Source organism: Mesoplodon bidens, assembly GCF_964165515.1.
Source record: "Mesoplodon bidens genome assembly, chromosome: 1".
NCBI lineage: Eukaryota > Metazoa > Chordata > Mammalia > Artiodactyla > Ziphiidae > Mesoplodon > Mesoplodon bidens.
Window position 1 is genome coordinate 225,782,532 of NC_138176.1, and position 16,605 is coordinate 225,799,136.

Sequence of the window (16,605 nt, forward strand, 5' to 3'; positions counted from 1 at the left end):
AAAGAATATAAATTCTTTTAGCAATGAAATAAAAAGATCCAACCCTTCCCCTAAGGTCAACCATAATTTTCAAAGTTGAACTGATCACAAATGGTCTGAAAGTTCCAGTTCATCCATCCGCACAACCATTCATTCCACTTGTATGCTGTATGTAAGAGATTACTATGTATTCAGCACTGTGAACATCCTCATATCATGCTTATTAGACTTTTACCCAAATAAATGGAAAACTTTTATGGTTAAAGTATAAAAGACAGTGCTGTGATTTTCAATGTCAAAAGGTTTATGATTTCTTATCTCATCAGGCATTATTATATTATAGCCACCAATACGTGACTGCTGCTAGTGAATTTCAATGGGAACACCTCTCAAAACAATAAGCAGAAGGTATAAGCATAATTACAGTTTATCAATGCTAGAATTGTTTGTTTATGTAATCTATATTATTATAACATACATAGTAAATTGAACCTTTTAGTCAACAAAACTTTATTGAGCCCTACTATAGGAGGATGGTAGTAGATGCTAACAAAAGAAAAGATGATTTTTCACGCCCAAAGATTCACAGGCCTTTTTGAATCACAGACATGTATTCACGTGGATACAAGGCAAACAAAATTATAAATGATGCACAATGTACACAGTTCCTTCCATAGCTATTAACTATCCTTTGCTCATTACATATACAGTACATTCTTGCCATAATGTGGTATAGCTAAAAATAAAAATGTTTAGGAAATAAACACTTTCCTAATTTTAAATACATGGGGAACTTTTTTGAATATTTCAAAATGAAATGCATGTATTCAACACTGAAGAGTAAAATGGCACAATAACATTAACAAAATATCAATTTCTTTTACACCCAGAAGGCTGATATCTTCTTTGAACTATGTTCTTTATTTTAATTGACCAATTCCTCATTTATTCATTCAAGAAAACTTTACTGAACATCCACAGTATGCCAGACACTGTGTGATGAAAAACCAAATGTTCCTACCTTCATGGTGCTTATATTCTAATGGAGTAGATGAAAAATAAACATGTAAATATAGAAGATAATGTCAAGTAATAGTAAGAGACTTGAAGAAAAAAAGGAGATAGAGAATAACTGAAGATGATAGTCTAGATGGGAGGGTATGCTTTACTAGGGTAACTGGGAAAGGTCTCTGGAGGTGTTATGCTTGAACAGAGACAAGAATAAAGTGAGAGAGCAAGTTACATGAGTATCATGTAACGAAAATACTTTCAGGCCGAAGGAAGAACAAATGCAAAGGCCCTGGAGCCAAAATAAGCTCAGTACGTTGGAGAAACAATAAGAACCCAGCACACAGAGAACTGCAGGTGATTAAGTCAAAGATGCAGCCACTGGCTAGATCATGATTATAGAGCAGTATAGACCATGTTAAAGACTGAATTTTATTCTGATACACATATAATGTATAATACAACAGTCTTACAGAATGAGTTTCGTTTAGAATAATCATTGGGTTTGATTTTATTCAAATTAAGGATTTTCTTAACTTTTATTATAAAATGTATCAATAAACATGAATATATACAATCTATAGGTACAGGTTAAAGAGTAATTTTTTAATCCCATGTACCTATACCCACATCAAGAAACAGAACACTATTACTACCTCACAATTCCCCTATGTGCCCATCCCCAGCTGTGCTCCCAATCTCCCCACCCCTATCGAGAGGAAATCAGTATCCTGGCATTTCTATTAACTGTTTCCTACTTGTTTTTTAATAGTTTTACTACCTAAAAACTAAGAAACTAAGTATACCATAAACCTAGCTAGTTTTGTAAAAGAAAGGCCAATATTGCCACAACAAAGAAAGGCTCCAAGGAGAAGACAAGCTACACAGAATCTGTGTGTTGGAGCCGGCTCCAGCTTCTCTAAGAGGATATATAAGGCTATTTCTGGGAAGTCTATAGGCAAGGTCATTAGGAAACACTGGGAAATATACAGGATAAGAGAATCTATGAGGCCTAGTGGGGGCCAGGTAGTGGGTATTCGGCATAAGTAAGGTCCAAGAAGAAAACTATTTTATATTGTATTTTCCAATTCTAAGCTCACTATTCTACTCTCAGAAGCAGAACAAAGCAGACCACATTTTTGAGGGGTGAAGTGAGAATCTTCAGGTGATCCAGGCAGCAGGACTAGAGAGAACAGGAACTAATCACCACATGGTGAAGACAAGTAGTCATGAGAACATGAGCCCATCTCACGTGGGTAATTTGTCCTCAGGCTTGAAAGAGATGTTACAAAGGCATCTGGCATTTCAATAATAATAGCTCCCTCTGTATCTGCATCTTAAGTCAAACTATTCCAGTTTAGACGGACTGTCATATGTCTGCTACATAGCTGCCATTGTGGGACCTCCCTCCACTACAGTCTTGGAGATCCCCTTCATCCTCCTCCTGCTTCCTATATCCCACATCTTCCTCTTTGCTTTATTCTCTCCTTTTGGTGCAGTATATCCTCCAGTGTCTGCTTGAAATTTTTGAGACCTAAAAGTAAATTTATTCTACCTTCATACTTAAAAGTCAGATAAAATTGTAGGTCGGAAAACATTTACCTTCAGAATATGAAAGGTTATTTCTTCACTGCCTTCTTATTTCTGTGCTTAACTGTTGGGAAGTCTGAGATCTTTCTGATTCCTGATCCTTCATACGACTTATTTTGTTCTTTTTCGTGAAATTTTATGAAGTCTTCTCTTGTTCCTAGTGCTTTGAAATTCCACAATGATTCTTGCCACCGGTCTATTCTGATCCACTGTGGTAAATATACCCACTGGGCCCTTCCAGTCTAGTAACAAATATCCGTTGGTTCTGGGAAATTTTCTTGAATACTTTATACCTTCTTCCCCTCTTTTTCCCCTGTTCTCCCTTTCCGGGATTTCTACTTTTTGAGATTGCACTGATTGGTCCTCTAATTTTCTTACCATTTCTCTATTTTTCATCCCTTTGTCTTTTGGTTCTACTATCTGGGAGAGCTCCTCATCCAACTCTTAAACACGTTTTTCATTTCTCTTATGTGATTCTACACTAGTCACTTGACTTCTCTGCTGCTCATATTTTTCCTCTCTAAAATGGGTAGTACAAGGGTAAATACAAACCTAGAAAATTTCATATTTTAAATTTTCCCTGGTGCAAAAAGGGAAAGAAAACTCCCTCTCTCCTCTTTAGCATTTCCTTTAGAAAACCTGAAGTTGGAAATACTTTCTCTGGTAACTGGAGATGTATGTAAATCTTTTTAAAGCCTCTTTCTAGTTGAGCATCCCTAGGATATCTTTCCTGGGGGCGCTGGAGACATTTCTTTCAAACACGAACATCAAGAATGATGGTGCCCTGTCTCCTCTCTCAGTGAGAGTTTAAGCCTATGTGCTTGGCTCCAAGATGTAACCTCTGAACATCCGAAAAACTACTCAGAATAAGTCTGGATGATCACAGACATGTGGAAATAAGACTGAATCAATTACATTTAAATAATGAAAGATGAGGACTTCCCTGGTGGCGCAGTGGTTAAGAATCTGCCTGCCAATGCAGGGGACATGAGTTCGAGCCCTGGTCCGGGTAAATCCCACATGCCGCAGAGCAACTAAGTCCGTGCGCCAGAACTACTGAGCCCACGTGCCACAGCTACTGAAGCCCACAGGCCCTAGAGCCTAGGCTCCACAACAGGAGAAGCCACCACAATGAGAAGCCCAAGCAGCACAACAAAGAGTAGCCCCGGCTCGCTGCAACTAGAGAAAGCCCATGCGCAGCAACGAAGACCCAACACAGCCAAAAATAAAATAAATAAGTAAATTTATAAATAATAACAATAATAATAATGAAAGATGAAACAGGGGCATTAAGTGAAAAGAATCACAAATGTTTTAACAATGTAAGTGTATTCTGAGCCAACATCACAAAGTACCAAGTGACAGAAACAGACAGAACCATTGCACATGTCTGGAAAAACACGTAAGTAAAAATCAACAAAGTTTGAAGCGGCAGAATGCAAATAAAAAAATAAAACTTTCAGTGATTGAAATTAAAAATAAATCCAAATAAACTGAGACATTGGATAATCAGTCGAGTAAGGATAAGTTTTCATCCTAGGACAAGACCAAGGGATACTCCTAATGTGAGGGGGGACTGCCACCCCCCTAGTTCAACTAATGTAACTATCACAAAGGAAAGTTATCAGCAAAAACACTGCAAGCCATTTCAAAACCAAGTATGCTCCTATACTAAAGAGCACTGTTTTAAAGAATGAATAAAACAGACTTGAAACTGAAGAGTTAGAACCTACATTACTGCCACTATAAAACTCATCCAGGATGTTAAAACAGTACAGTAATGTTTCAAAATCCTATGACTATACCTGCCCAATGTATTTTTATGATGAATGCCAATCATCATCCTAAAATGCTGTACAACAGGGATTTAATGAACATTTCCAAAACTTATGTCTAAATACAACTACATAGATTTTTTTATTATTATTAGGTAATAGGATACAAACATAACAGAAAAAAATGTGTAAAATGATAAGAGTCCTAAAAAAATTCATTCACACTTTTATGGAAACAGAAGTTTTATAATACCTTACTGTAGCAATAGCATATAGTCAATTATATAGAACTGATCTTTCCTGCTGGTTTATAAACAATCTGCGGAATTCCTCTTGGATTTTCATGTCCCCTTCAGGGCCAAGAGAAGATACATATTTTTGCTATCACAAACTCTCTCTTAAAGATTTGTTTCCATGATGCTCTTACTAGTATTCACTTAAGTTACAACTTCCATGACTGTCACCATAGTTAGTCTTTCAACCATCTGATAAGACACCATTCATTCTAAAGGTGAAATATAAGTCTATGTAATATATTTCTTTCTCAATTCTAACTACATTCATAACCAGCAGACAAACTTTCAACTGGCCATTGGAAAAGATAGGTTAAAAGATAGTATTTAACATTAATTTTTCAAGCACAAGAAGATGGTTTCTATAATACATATTTCAATTCAAAGCAATGTACAGTTTCATAAAGTACATTCTTAATGTGCCACAAGGAATATATTTCCTTTTGTGATAAACAGATTTGCAGTCAAATCTGTACCAAAATAGTGCTTTGTCTTTCCTAAGCAAACCAACTCTTTCCTTTGTAAATATGAATATTAGAAATGCTTTCACATTTTTGAAGTTGATTTTTAAATCTCCTTTTAATTTACTCCAATAGTCAAAAAGCTAAATGGCAACTGAGTAATTATCACTGTTGTTATTTTTTTTGATACCGTTCTCCTAAAGGAATTTGTGACTGATAATTCCTAATTACCAGATACTGTTCTAAATTATTCAGCTAAAAGACTAGTTATTAATGTTCACAATCATTAGATAGCTAATCTATAGCTGTTTGTAATGTTTGGAAAGTACTTCTATAAACTACTAAAGATACTCATGAGCTAATAACTATAACATTTCTTCAGCCATTACTTTCAACTTAATTGACATTCAAATTTACTGATTAGGAGATAAAAGATGAATGCAATATATCAAGAGACTAACATTATTAATCCATGTATTACAAAATTTAACCTGTAAAATTTAGACTGTTTTAAATGTTAGCAATGCTTAGGAACTGGCTTTCTTTTTAGAAGCAAATATATCTCTTTCATTGCATGTTATTTTCCTTTGGAAATACCAGCTGTATATGATATGCTAACTTCTAATTCTTAGGTTACCAAGTTTTCCACAGTTGATAAATAAGATATATTTTTCTTTGAAAATAGCTGAGGGACTTCCCTGGTGGTGCAGTGGATGGGACTCCGCGCTCCCAATGCAGGGGGCCCGGGGTTCAATCCCTGGTCAGAGAACTAGATCCCGCATGCATGCTGCAACTAAGAGTTCGCGTGGCACAACTAAGGAGCCCACCTGCCACAACTAAGACCCGGTGCAGCCAAATAAATAAATATTTTAAAAAATAATAAAAATAAAAATAGCTGAATCTTCCCATGTGGAATATCAATAAGCATAGCTCAAAATGATCATCACCACACAACAGGAGATCTTTTACAGAGACTCTGTTGCAACAGCTTACAACAATAATGGTATAAAAGATACAACAGTTAAAATCAAATTATAAATATTTATAAGCTTATACATATTTACTGATCTATTTTATGCAAAGTACCCTGGTTACAAATCTAAATGTTCTGGTCAAACCTAAGGACTTAAATGTTACCCTAATACAACCTGACTGGAGGGATATCAAGTATATAGCCTAGGTTATCCTAAGAAAACTGCCTAAAAGAATTAGTTATGAAAACAACATTATACATTCGGTAACAAAGGACAAAGAGAAACAATCCCATGAGGAAAACATATACACTCATCATGTAATAAGCTCAAAAACGTTTTTTGAATAGGTAGTATACTTTGCATTCAGAACACACTACCCCCAAATATGGCACATTGGCACACTATTTTAAGATGAAGGAATTTGAGAAACAGTAGGTATAGAAAAGGCTCTGACCTTTTCATTCTCCCCGAAGCAAATCATAGAAACACCAGGTTCTAGAAGCACTCTCTCGTCTCCCCCTTCTCCCTGAAGCTTCTTATGTGAGAGGTGCCTATAGCCCAGAGGAAAAGGGCACCCTTATCTCAAAGACAGAAGTACGCCGAGAGGAATCCGAATAAACAGGCCTTGATGATTTTCCCCCAGTTTACTACTCTTAGTTCATACACTTTGTCCTTCCACGCTTTTCCACGACTTTCCACCCTTCATCAAACCTAGTATAAGAACGCTCAGGCTTAACCGTTTCTTTGGGTCTTCACTTCCTTATGAAGACTCCCATTTCATGTAAAACATATTAATTAAATTCACATGCTTTTCTCCTAATACTCTCTTTGTTAGTTTAATTTTTATGTCCTGCCAGGGACCTTAAGACAGTCAAGGAAAAGTTTTTCTCCTCTACAATTCACATGATTTTTTTTTCATTTATTTATTTATTTATTTTTGGCTGCGTTGGGTCTTCGTTGCTGTACGTGGGCTTTCTCTAGTTGCAGAGAGCGGGGACGACTCTTCGTCAATGCACTGTGCAGACTTCTCCTTGTGGTGGCTTCTCCTGTTGCAGAGCACAGGCTCTAGGCACACAGGCCCACGAGTTGTGGCACACAGGCTCAGTAGTTGTGGCTCGCAGGCTCTAGAGCTACAGGCTCAGTAGTTGTGGCGCACGGGCTTAGTTGCTCCATGGCAGGTGGGATCTTCCCAGACCAGGGCTCGAACCCATGTCTCCTGCATTGGCAGGTGGGATCTTCCCAGACCAGGGCTCGAACCCATGTCTCCTGCATTGGCAGGTGGATTCTTAACCACTGCGCCACCAGGAAAGTCCTACAATTTACATGATTTAAATATAAAATAGTATATAGTGTAAAAGTCTCCCTCCCACCACTGGTCCTCACCTGTACAATTTCCCAACAATCAGGTAATCAGTCATTAATTTCTTATGTATCATTCCAGAGTATTTTTGTGCATATACATACAAATACAAATTCTCACTTTCCCACTTGTTTAACTCACTAATATCCACTATACACACTGTTCCACACTTTCTTTTGTCACTTGATATATCTTGGTGAACTATCTCAGGATAGTTTTAATTGACAGTCCCTTACGAAGTGTCTTTTATAAATCTAAAGTACTTTTTTCTTAGATTTCTATGGGTTGTTTGATCATGTCTTTCATTCATTTTTCTATTAGTTTCTTTTCATATCTATTTCTCGGCGCACTTTATATATTAGGAATGTTATCTTTGCTCTGGTCCTAAAACAGTTTTCCCAAATTTGTCATTTGCCTTTTGACTTTTGCTTATGGTATTGTTTGGTTTTTGGTCACAACGGATTTTATATGTTTTAATGTAGTAAAAAAATTTGTCTTTTTTTTCTCTTTAATGGTTCTAGATTCTAAATTATACTTGGAAAATTCTTACACACTCCAAGGTTACAGAAGAATGATCTGTGTTTTCTTCAAGTACTTCTGTTTCTCCCTCCACCCCCATCACAGCCCATTTCATGGATCCATATGTTAAATTTCTTCGTACTCCAACTTTTTTCCCCCTAGATGAATCCTCTATTATCCCAACAGTATTTATGGACTACTTCAAGTCGTCCCTTTATAATATACTACAGTCTTATAGGGAACTTTGTATATTTCTGGACTTTCTCTTCTACTCCCCTGGTCAGTCTCTCTCTTCATGTGTCAATACTACAGTTTTTAAATTATTGACATTTGGTAATGTATTTTAGTATTCAGTAGAGGTAGTCCCCCTCACTGTTCTTTACAGAGTCTTCCTGGATATGTTTACTTGTGTATTTTGTCTTACATTTCCTTAATAATTAGCTTACTCTGTTTTTGCTCCACCAAAAGAAAAATGATTAAGTAGTATTTTCTTGGGATTTCATTAACTTTATAAAATAACCTAAAGACATGTTAAGTTATTATAACTTTATGATGTTGAGTCTTCCTATTCTAGGAAATACGTTTTTCCATTTGTTCATGCCTTTTGTTCATACCTTTGGGAATGTTTTAAAGACTTTTTCAAGTAACTCAAAGTGTAATTTAGAGATATATACAAGATACTACTGGCAGTATACAGAAATTACTTAATTGTACCTAGAAATAAATGGAAGTACCAAGAAGATGTTGACATTTAAGTTTGGTCTTCATTAATGATTACTCATACGGAGGAAACAAAAGGATTAAGAGCAAGGGGACATGCCATGCAGAAGGAATTTAAGAAGGTATGTGTAAGAATGGATGGTGAAAGAACATGGTTCATTTAAGACACTGAAGTTATTTGGTAAAGCAGTAACATTAAAGCATTTCTAGGAGTGATGAGCAATAAAAATAGTGTAAGCAGTGTCAATGGCAAGGAGGTAATAGACTACTAAAGGCTTCGTGAACCATGAGAAGGAATCAAAATGTTATCACACAGGTAAGGGCAAGCTTTATTTATTCACTGCTTAAAAGGCAACGCAGCCAAATAAATAAATAAATAAAAATTCTTTTTAGAAGGCAACTCTGTGATTTAACACAGACAAATTAAAAAGTTATTTTCTAATGAATTTGACTTGTAAATCCTACTATTCCACTTATATGTAGCTTAAAATAAACCCACTACAAAAAAAAATAATGAAGAACCAAAAAATAGGACATACCTATATACAAACTGCCAAGGAAGGGAAAAAAACAAATTTAAAAGTAATACAATTGTATTTTTGTTTATATTGACAAACACTCTCTCCGGAACCAAATGTTAGTAAGGATGTTCAGAATCCTCGTCTCACCTGGGCCCTCTGTCCTGGTCAGACCTACAGCTCTGAGTTTCAGCAAGAATCCTAGGTCAGTTTAGAGAGAATCCCCCATCCTCAATATCTGTTCACACTGACATCTGATCAGTTCCTCATTCCCCACCATCTCCCAGGTGATATCTAATCAGCCTGGCCTGTCTTCAGCAAGAGTCCTGATAAAGTCCGGTTAACCAGAATCTCCCCCACCCCACATGTTTCCTCTTACTAAATTTCCATCTACTGAAGCCCTTCCCCCCATTCCTACCTTGCTCCGTGGCTATAAAATCCCCATTTCTCCTTGTTGTATTCAGAATTAAGCCAATCTCTACACTCAGGTCTTTTTTTCCCCTATTACAAGAGTTCCTGAATAAAATCTAATTTTACTGCTTTAACTACTGTCTGACTCTGGTTCTCTTCAACTACATTTTAAATTAATTTCAAGTATTTTTTTTAAAATTACCTCCACTAATTTTTCTGAACAGAGTTTTAGAGAAATCCAGAATATGAAAAGCAAATTAAATTAATTCACTCAATTATTTCTTCTTAGAATTTTAAGTGGTCTGATATTCAGATGTTACATCAAAGTTGCAACTTTTGGTCTGAAGCTCACCTCTTTTAGTAAGCAATGCTAGTAAATATAAAAACAAACTTTACTCTTTCATAAAATGATTTTTGAACGACACTTCCTTAGTAACACCAAGTGAGGATGCAATTTAAAGAAAGCCTTCCAACCAACTTAGTATTCTCTTAATCTCTATAAATCATACTAACACATGGAAACATTCTAGAATTAATTTAAAAGAAATTTACTTAAAGAAATATTCTTCCCTCCAACTTCTTTAAAGTATGAAAATTTCCATCTAGTCAATAATGGTTCCCTATTCCACAACATGCCTAAAAATATACATGTAATAAATACTAAGTTAAGTTCATTCTGATGGGCAATACCAGATATGTTTTTAAATACTTGCACAACAGCTGAGATACACAGAATGCTTAGTGTATACTATTTTAAGCATCTGGCATATATTGAGAGAATCTTCAGAGCAACCCTAAAAAGACAGGTAGCATAACCCTCATTTTATATGCATGAAGATAGGAAGCACAGCAACATAAAATAATATCACACAGCTACTAACTTACTAATCTTTTCTTTTTAACAAAGATTAATCTTGACCAATTTTATTTTCTTAAGAACAATCCAGACAGGTACTCTCGTGCAAAGCCAGAATATAAATTCATACGCAAGTTTTTAGACAGCAACTTAGCAATACCTACTAAAACTTTTAAAAACATGTGCAGACTCCTACTCGAACTTTAGGAATTTATCCTACAAAATAAAAGACAGTTATATAGGAGCAGGCTCATCACTGCTCAAAAACAAGGGAAAATTAAACTATAGTGCATATGCAATACACTATAATACAACTCAATAGATTTTTTAAATATCACCTCCAGTTTTTCCCAATAAAATTTTGGAGAATGCCAGAATATGAAAAGTAAACTTGAATCATTTACTCAATCATTCCTTCCCAGAATTACACATGGTCTGATAGCATTCAGACATTACACCAAAGCTGCAGCTTTTGCTCTTAACTTCTCCATAATATTATGCAATATACATATACCTAATAATATGCAGCCATTAAACTCATGTAAGAAGTGTATCATTAATTGAAAGAGTACTGTAAAATAACATAAGTATTATAGTTTTATAAGAAAATAATTATATGTATGTGTATATTTATATACAGAAGACTGTAAAGTCTTGCACCAAAATATTAAGTCATGCACAGGTGATTGGATAAGAGGTGATTTCTGGATTTTGTGTGTATACATTTGTAGTAGGTTCCACATTTCCTACAATGAGCACATATTATTGTACAAATAAAAAAACAATAAATACTATTTGTTTAAAAAATTTGAAGCCAACAAATACTTTAGCAATTAAGTATAAAATACTGACAATCCATGAAATATGAAAATTTTATAACTCTTGAAATTTCTTACAAGAATACGTAGCTTTTAATTTTATTACATAGACACCATAAACTCACACATACAAACACATAAATGTTTATATATGCCAGTTTATAGCTTGTGATTTTTAAAAATACTTTTAAGAAACCACTTAGAGAATTCTAACAAAACTGATTTCCACACGCTTTTTACCCAACCTAAACTGTACTTTCTTCTTATATAAAATGACTGACATTTATGTTTAAGCCATTTCATCAGACTGTTAACAGCAAATAAAATCTAAAGATAATTTAAATAATCCAAGATAACTAAATACTTTACCCCAAATTTATCATCTGGGGAAAAAAATCTAAGTCATATTATATCTTTAAGTCAAGTGAAAAAAAATTTTTACTTGATGATTATTTTAAGTCATAGATCGATTCTACCTTGGCAATATAGGCCACCGAGACAAAACACAGTTTTAGTTTTATCTGTTTAGAAAAAAATGTTTTTGGACAGTTCTTACAATTCAGAATATATTAAATGCCTTAATCTAACTTTCAATTAAAGAGTAGAAGCACTTTAGCGTTCCAAGTGAAAACAGTATTATTTAATTACTGAAGATAATGTTCAATTTGAAGCATTAAAAAAAGGTAAAGAAAAAGAGGAAAAATAAAAACCTAGAAAACACACAAAGTACAGTTACACTAGAAGAGCCCATTACTGCTTATAAAACCTAGTTCAGCTGTTGGAGGAGACGGATACAGTGACAAACAGCTTCCGTGCTACAAAGGTGGCAGGATATCTATCAAACTGGACAATAAAATTGCAATTGAGTTTCTTTGGCTTTTTATAGCAGCTACATGTATCCTGATGTAACTCTGCAAAAGCTATCCAATTCTGCAATGTTAGTTTTTTACACACCAGTTCTTTATGAAGAACCATGTTATAAATTTGTGATACTAAGATTTTAAATGACTGTAAAAAGGAAAAAATATACATTACTTCAGTATTATATGCATTGAAATATTTGTAAACCTTTAGAATTAATATCTTCAGAGAAAAAAATTTGGTTCCAATCATTTCAGCAGAACTTTTATCAGCATGCTACAAATTGTTCACGTACTTACTGAATCACTTCAGCTCCATCCTCAACTTTTTTTTTTTTTTTTGCGGTACACGGGCCTCTGACTGTTGTGGCCTCTCCCGTTGCGGAGCACAGGCTCCGGACGCGCAGGCTCAGCGGCCATGGCTCACGGGCCTAGCCGCTCCGCGGCATGTGAGATCCTCCCGGACCGGGGCATGAACCCGTGTCCCCTGCATCGGCAGGCGGACTCTCAACCACTGTGTCACCAGGGAAGCCCCTAGCACTTATTCTTTAAAGTATACTTTAACAGCAAAAAGGGACAGGTGCAGTTTTACTCAGACAAAATACTCTACAATGAACTTAGTGTTTACTCCATTTTATAACTGTAATCCTAAAACTTGAGCCAAAGACTGGTTCTTGGCTCAAAGTAGGCAAAGTAAGCCTCTCCGTAAAGTAACTATTTTCCTTGCAAAGGTTTTAAGATCTGTTTAAAGCCCTAAGTCACTGGAGTAAAGAAAAATATGAACTAATTTTATATATATATAAATTCACACAGAAAACTTAAAGCCTGTTTTGGGTTTCTTGTGTATAAATTTGAGTCTAAAAAATACTGATTTCAGATACTTCATAAAGTAGTTTGTATTTCTTCCTTTAACGTTTTCTGTGCCTTAAAATATGCTCCCAGAAAGAAAAAATACATTTTCCTTTATGATGAAAAATGTATTAAGGGGTCATAACTGGGGTCCATATTTAATTTACATAGAATTCTTCTATCTTAATTATGCTTTCTAAAGAGTATATTATTATTAGCATCTTAGTGTGAAAGTGGGAAGGGGCTAATTTTATAAAAGTTAGTCAAAATAATTCCCTGTACAATCTGAGGGGCCCTCAAAATTTAGAGTACATAAGAAGGACGTATTTTAAAATGCAGATTTCTAAGAACATACCACGAGATTCAGATTAAGGTTCTGAGGTGGGGTCCAAGAAACTAGAAGATGTACATCCCAAGTTCCTCTGATGAGATGATCCCTAAAACATACTGTGTGTGATTTTGACACAGACTCAGATAGACACAGACATAGATTCTGACATAAGTAATTTAAAGACAGCTGCTACGGCTATTTCCTGGATCGTGGATATGAGAAGACTGAGGCACTAAGGCACACACAGGGTGGCATGGCGCCACATGACAGTGGAACCAAATAGCCCTAAACAGTGATGGTGTAGTTCTTCCTCCTCCTTCCTGAAACAAATATTTAACATGCAACTGCCAAGCACTCAGCACTATGCACAGTTATGGGAGATATGACGAAGTATAAAACCCTTCATCCCTGCTGAGAGCTTACAATTAACAGCCACTTTTGACCAACAATATAATATGATCATACTTGCTTAAATAAATACTAGTCTACATTTCCTATATGACTCATTACTGCTCTTCTTCATGTACTTTACACACCCCCAAGCAAACCAAACAATTCCACATGCTTTTCCCTCAGGGAAATCATCTATGCACCTTTGCTTATGCCAATTCCTCCACCAGTGATTCTCATCACCCCAGTCTCTATGTACCCAAATCTTATTTATTACCCTTCAAGGTTGGAGTCAAATGACATCCATCCTACAAACCTCTCAAAGGCCCTCTCCTTTCACTGTGAATCTCTCTTCTAGGACACTTATTCCTTCCTGCCCTGTCTTTCAGTGCATGCATTATCTCCCATATTAGAAAGTAACTTCTTTCAGGATAAGAAAGATCTGTTCCTGATTCATCTTTCTATCTTTCGTAGTAAACCTGAAGGTACTCAACTAGAAGACAGGAAAAACAAAAGGGAGGTGTGTTAAGAACAAAAAGAGGAAACATAAAGGTAGAAAGGGGAAGAAAAGAGGTGGGCCACTGGAGTAAGACCTAGACACAGAGTGACTGAAAATGAGTAAGAGAGCCCATGGAGGGTCTGACCAACAGACAGGGGAGAAGGGGGAAGGGAGCAGAGACAAAACAAATATAAACAGAGAAAAAGAAGAGGTTGGGGAGGGGTGGGGAGAGAGAAGATAGGGGGTACAGAAAGGGTGGAGGAACACTGGAGGGAAAAACAAAGAAAGAGAAGGAGAGGGATGGGAAAGAAGGAGATGGTGGCTGAAAGAAGAAACAGAGAAATAAGCAAAGAGGGAGCAAGCTAGCTAGGCAGTGACAGAGGGTAGCACAGACTGCACCAGGTACCCACAGTCAATGCCAATGCAGGGGGTTGGGTGGTGATTAGTTGGAGACTGGGAAGAGGAAGAAAGTAGGGGGAAGAGAGGGAGTGAGGAAGTGGGGGGAAAGAAGTTAGGGGAGAAGGAGAGAGAGGAGAGAGAAGGGGGGTATTAAAACCTTTGCCTTTGAGCACCCGAATTATTCATAGCAGTGAAAATGAATGAAGCAAAGCTATATGTAACAATAAGAAAGAATCTTAGAGACAAAAGGTTTGATGAGAAAAAATAAGTAACAGAAGAGTTCACACAGTATGACGTCCCTTTCATAAAATACAGAAACAGGTAAAATGAGAGATTATATTATTTAGGAATACATTTTTTTAACTTTTTCAAGAAGGGAATAATAAACACTAATTCAAAATGGTGATTAGATTTGGGTTGAGGAGGGTGGGTGTTAGAAAGGGAGAACCTTTTTTAAGTTGGGTAGTCACATAGTTTCCTTTATAACACTTCATAGCATATATGCCATGCAAATTATTTTGGATGTAATTAATTCTTCATTTTAAAAGCTGTATTTATACCAAACATGAAGTGACTAGGGCCTTAACTAGTATGCTGGCAGTAAGAATGAGAACAAAAGAATTAACAGGAGGAATGACAGAACTATAACAAAGGAAAATAGTCGTTTAATTCTATTTTCTGTGATTTCACTCATTAACTCCTAACTTCAGATATACACATATATTACCACATTTACCATTTTTAGATTAGACATCGATGGTTAAGAAAAGTTTAGAAACTTCCCTGAGTTTACACAACTAAAAATTACTATAAATCAGAATTCAAACCCAGGACTATCCTGTCTCCAAAGCCCATGTTCTCTTCATTACTTACACAAATAGACTGGTGACTGGATATAATATTTAGCCATAAATGCTCAATAGCTCAAAGGTGCCTGAGATTTCTCCAAGTCCGACTCTTTTGTTTTGTGGATGAGACTAGGCTATTGGACCTAAATAGCCTATCATTTCAGCAGTTCTCAAGCATTTTAGTCTCAGGATCCAAAGTACTGGTACCTCGCAAAAATCTTTACTTATGTGGGGTATGTCTATTACTAGCTACCATATTAGAAATTAAAACTAAGAAATTTTACAAATATTAATTCATTTCAAAAAAGCAATATGGCTTCCCTGGTGGCGCAGTGGTTGAGAGTCCGCCTGCCCATGCAGGGGACACGGGTTCGTGCCCCGGTCTGGGAGGATCCCACATGCCGCGGAGCGGCTGGGCCCGTGAGCCATGGCCACTGAGCCTGCGCGTCCGGAGCCTGTGCTCCGCAACGGGAGAGGCCACAGCAGTGAGAGGCCCACGTACCGCAAAAAAAAAAAAAAAAAAAGCAATAAACCCAGTATGTTAATATAAATAACATATTTTTTGAAAAATGACTTTTTCAAAACAAAAATAATAATAATAATGAGAAGAATGCTATTATTTCATATTTTTGCAAATCTCAATCCTGGTTTAATAGAAGATGGCTACATTCTAATATATGTTTTTTGTATTCAATCTGTTGTATTATATTGTTTTGGTTGCAGTACATGAAAAAAATCCATCCTCTAACTAGATATGTAGATGGAAAAGGAGGACCACACCACTCCCTGAAATGGTCTCCTGGGCTCCCAAGGTCTTCAGGCTGTACTTCAAGAATTACTGCTCTAAAGGTTACATTCCTTTAGCCATCCTTCCTAAGGACACGACAAACTGGAGTGTATACAAAAGTGCTGAATTAACATAGAATATGTAGAAAAATTTTTATATCTAATTTACATGGGCACTTCCCTAACCGAGAATTCTCCCAGATATACCTGAAGTCCAATTCAAATTACGTGAAACCAAAACTCAACTGTTTTTCTCATTATCTCTTGTAAAGGGAAAAATAATACTAGCAGAAAATCAGTCCAGACTGCAATAGCCCACTACAATCGAAACCAGAATAGCTGGGCATCAGCACAAACTAAA

General features: G+C 36.0%; 1 protein-coding gene across 3 annotated transcripts in view; it reads right to left on the minus strand.

Annotated features, from left to right (window-relative positions):
• The window catches only part of LRBA (LPS responsive beige-like anchor protein), an 808,478-nt gene that overhangs the window by 579,954 nt on the left and 211,919 nt on the right, over positions 1–16,605 (minus strand). The gene's annotated exons all lie outside the window — the stretch shown is intronic.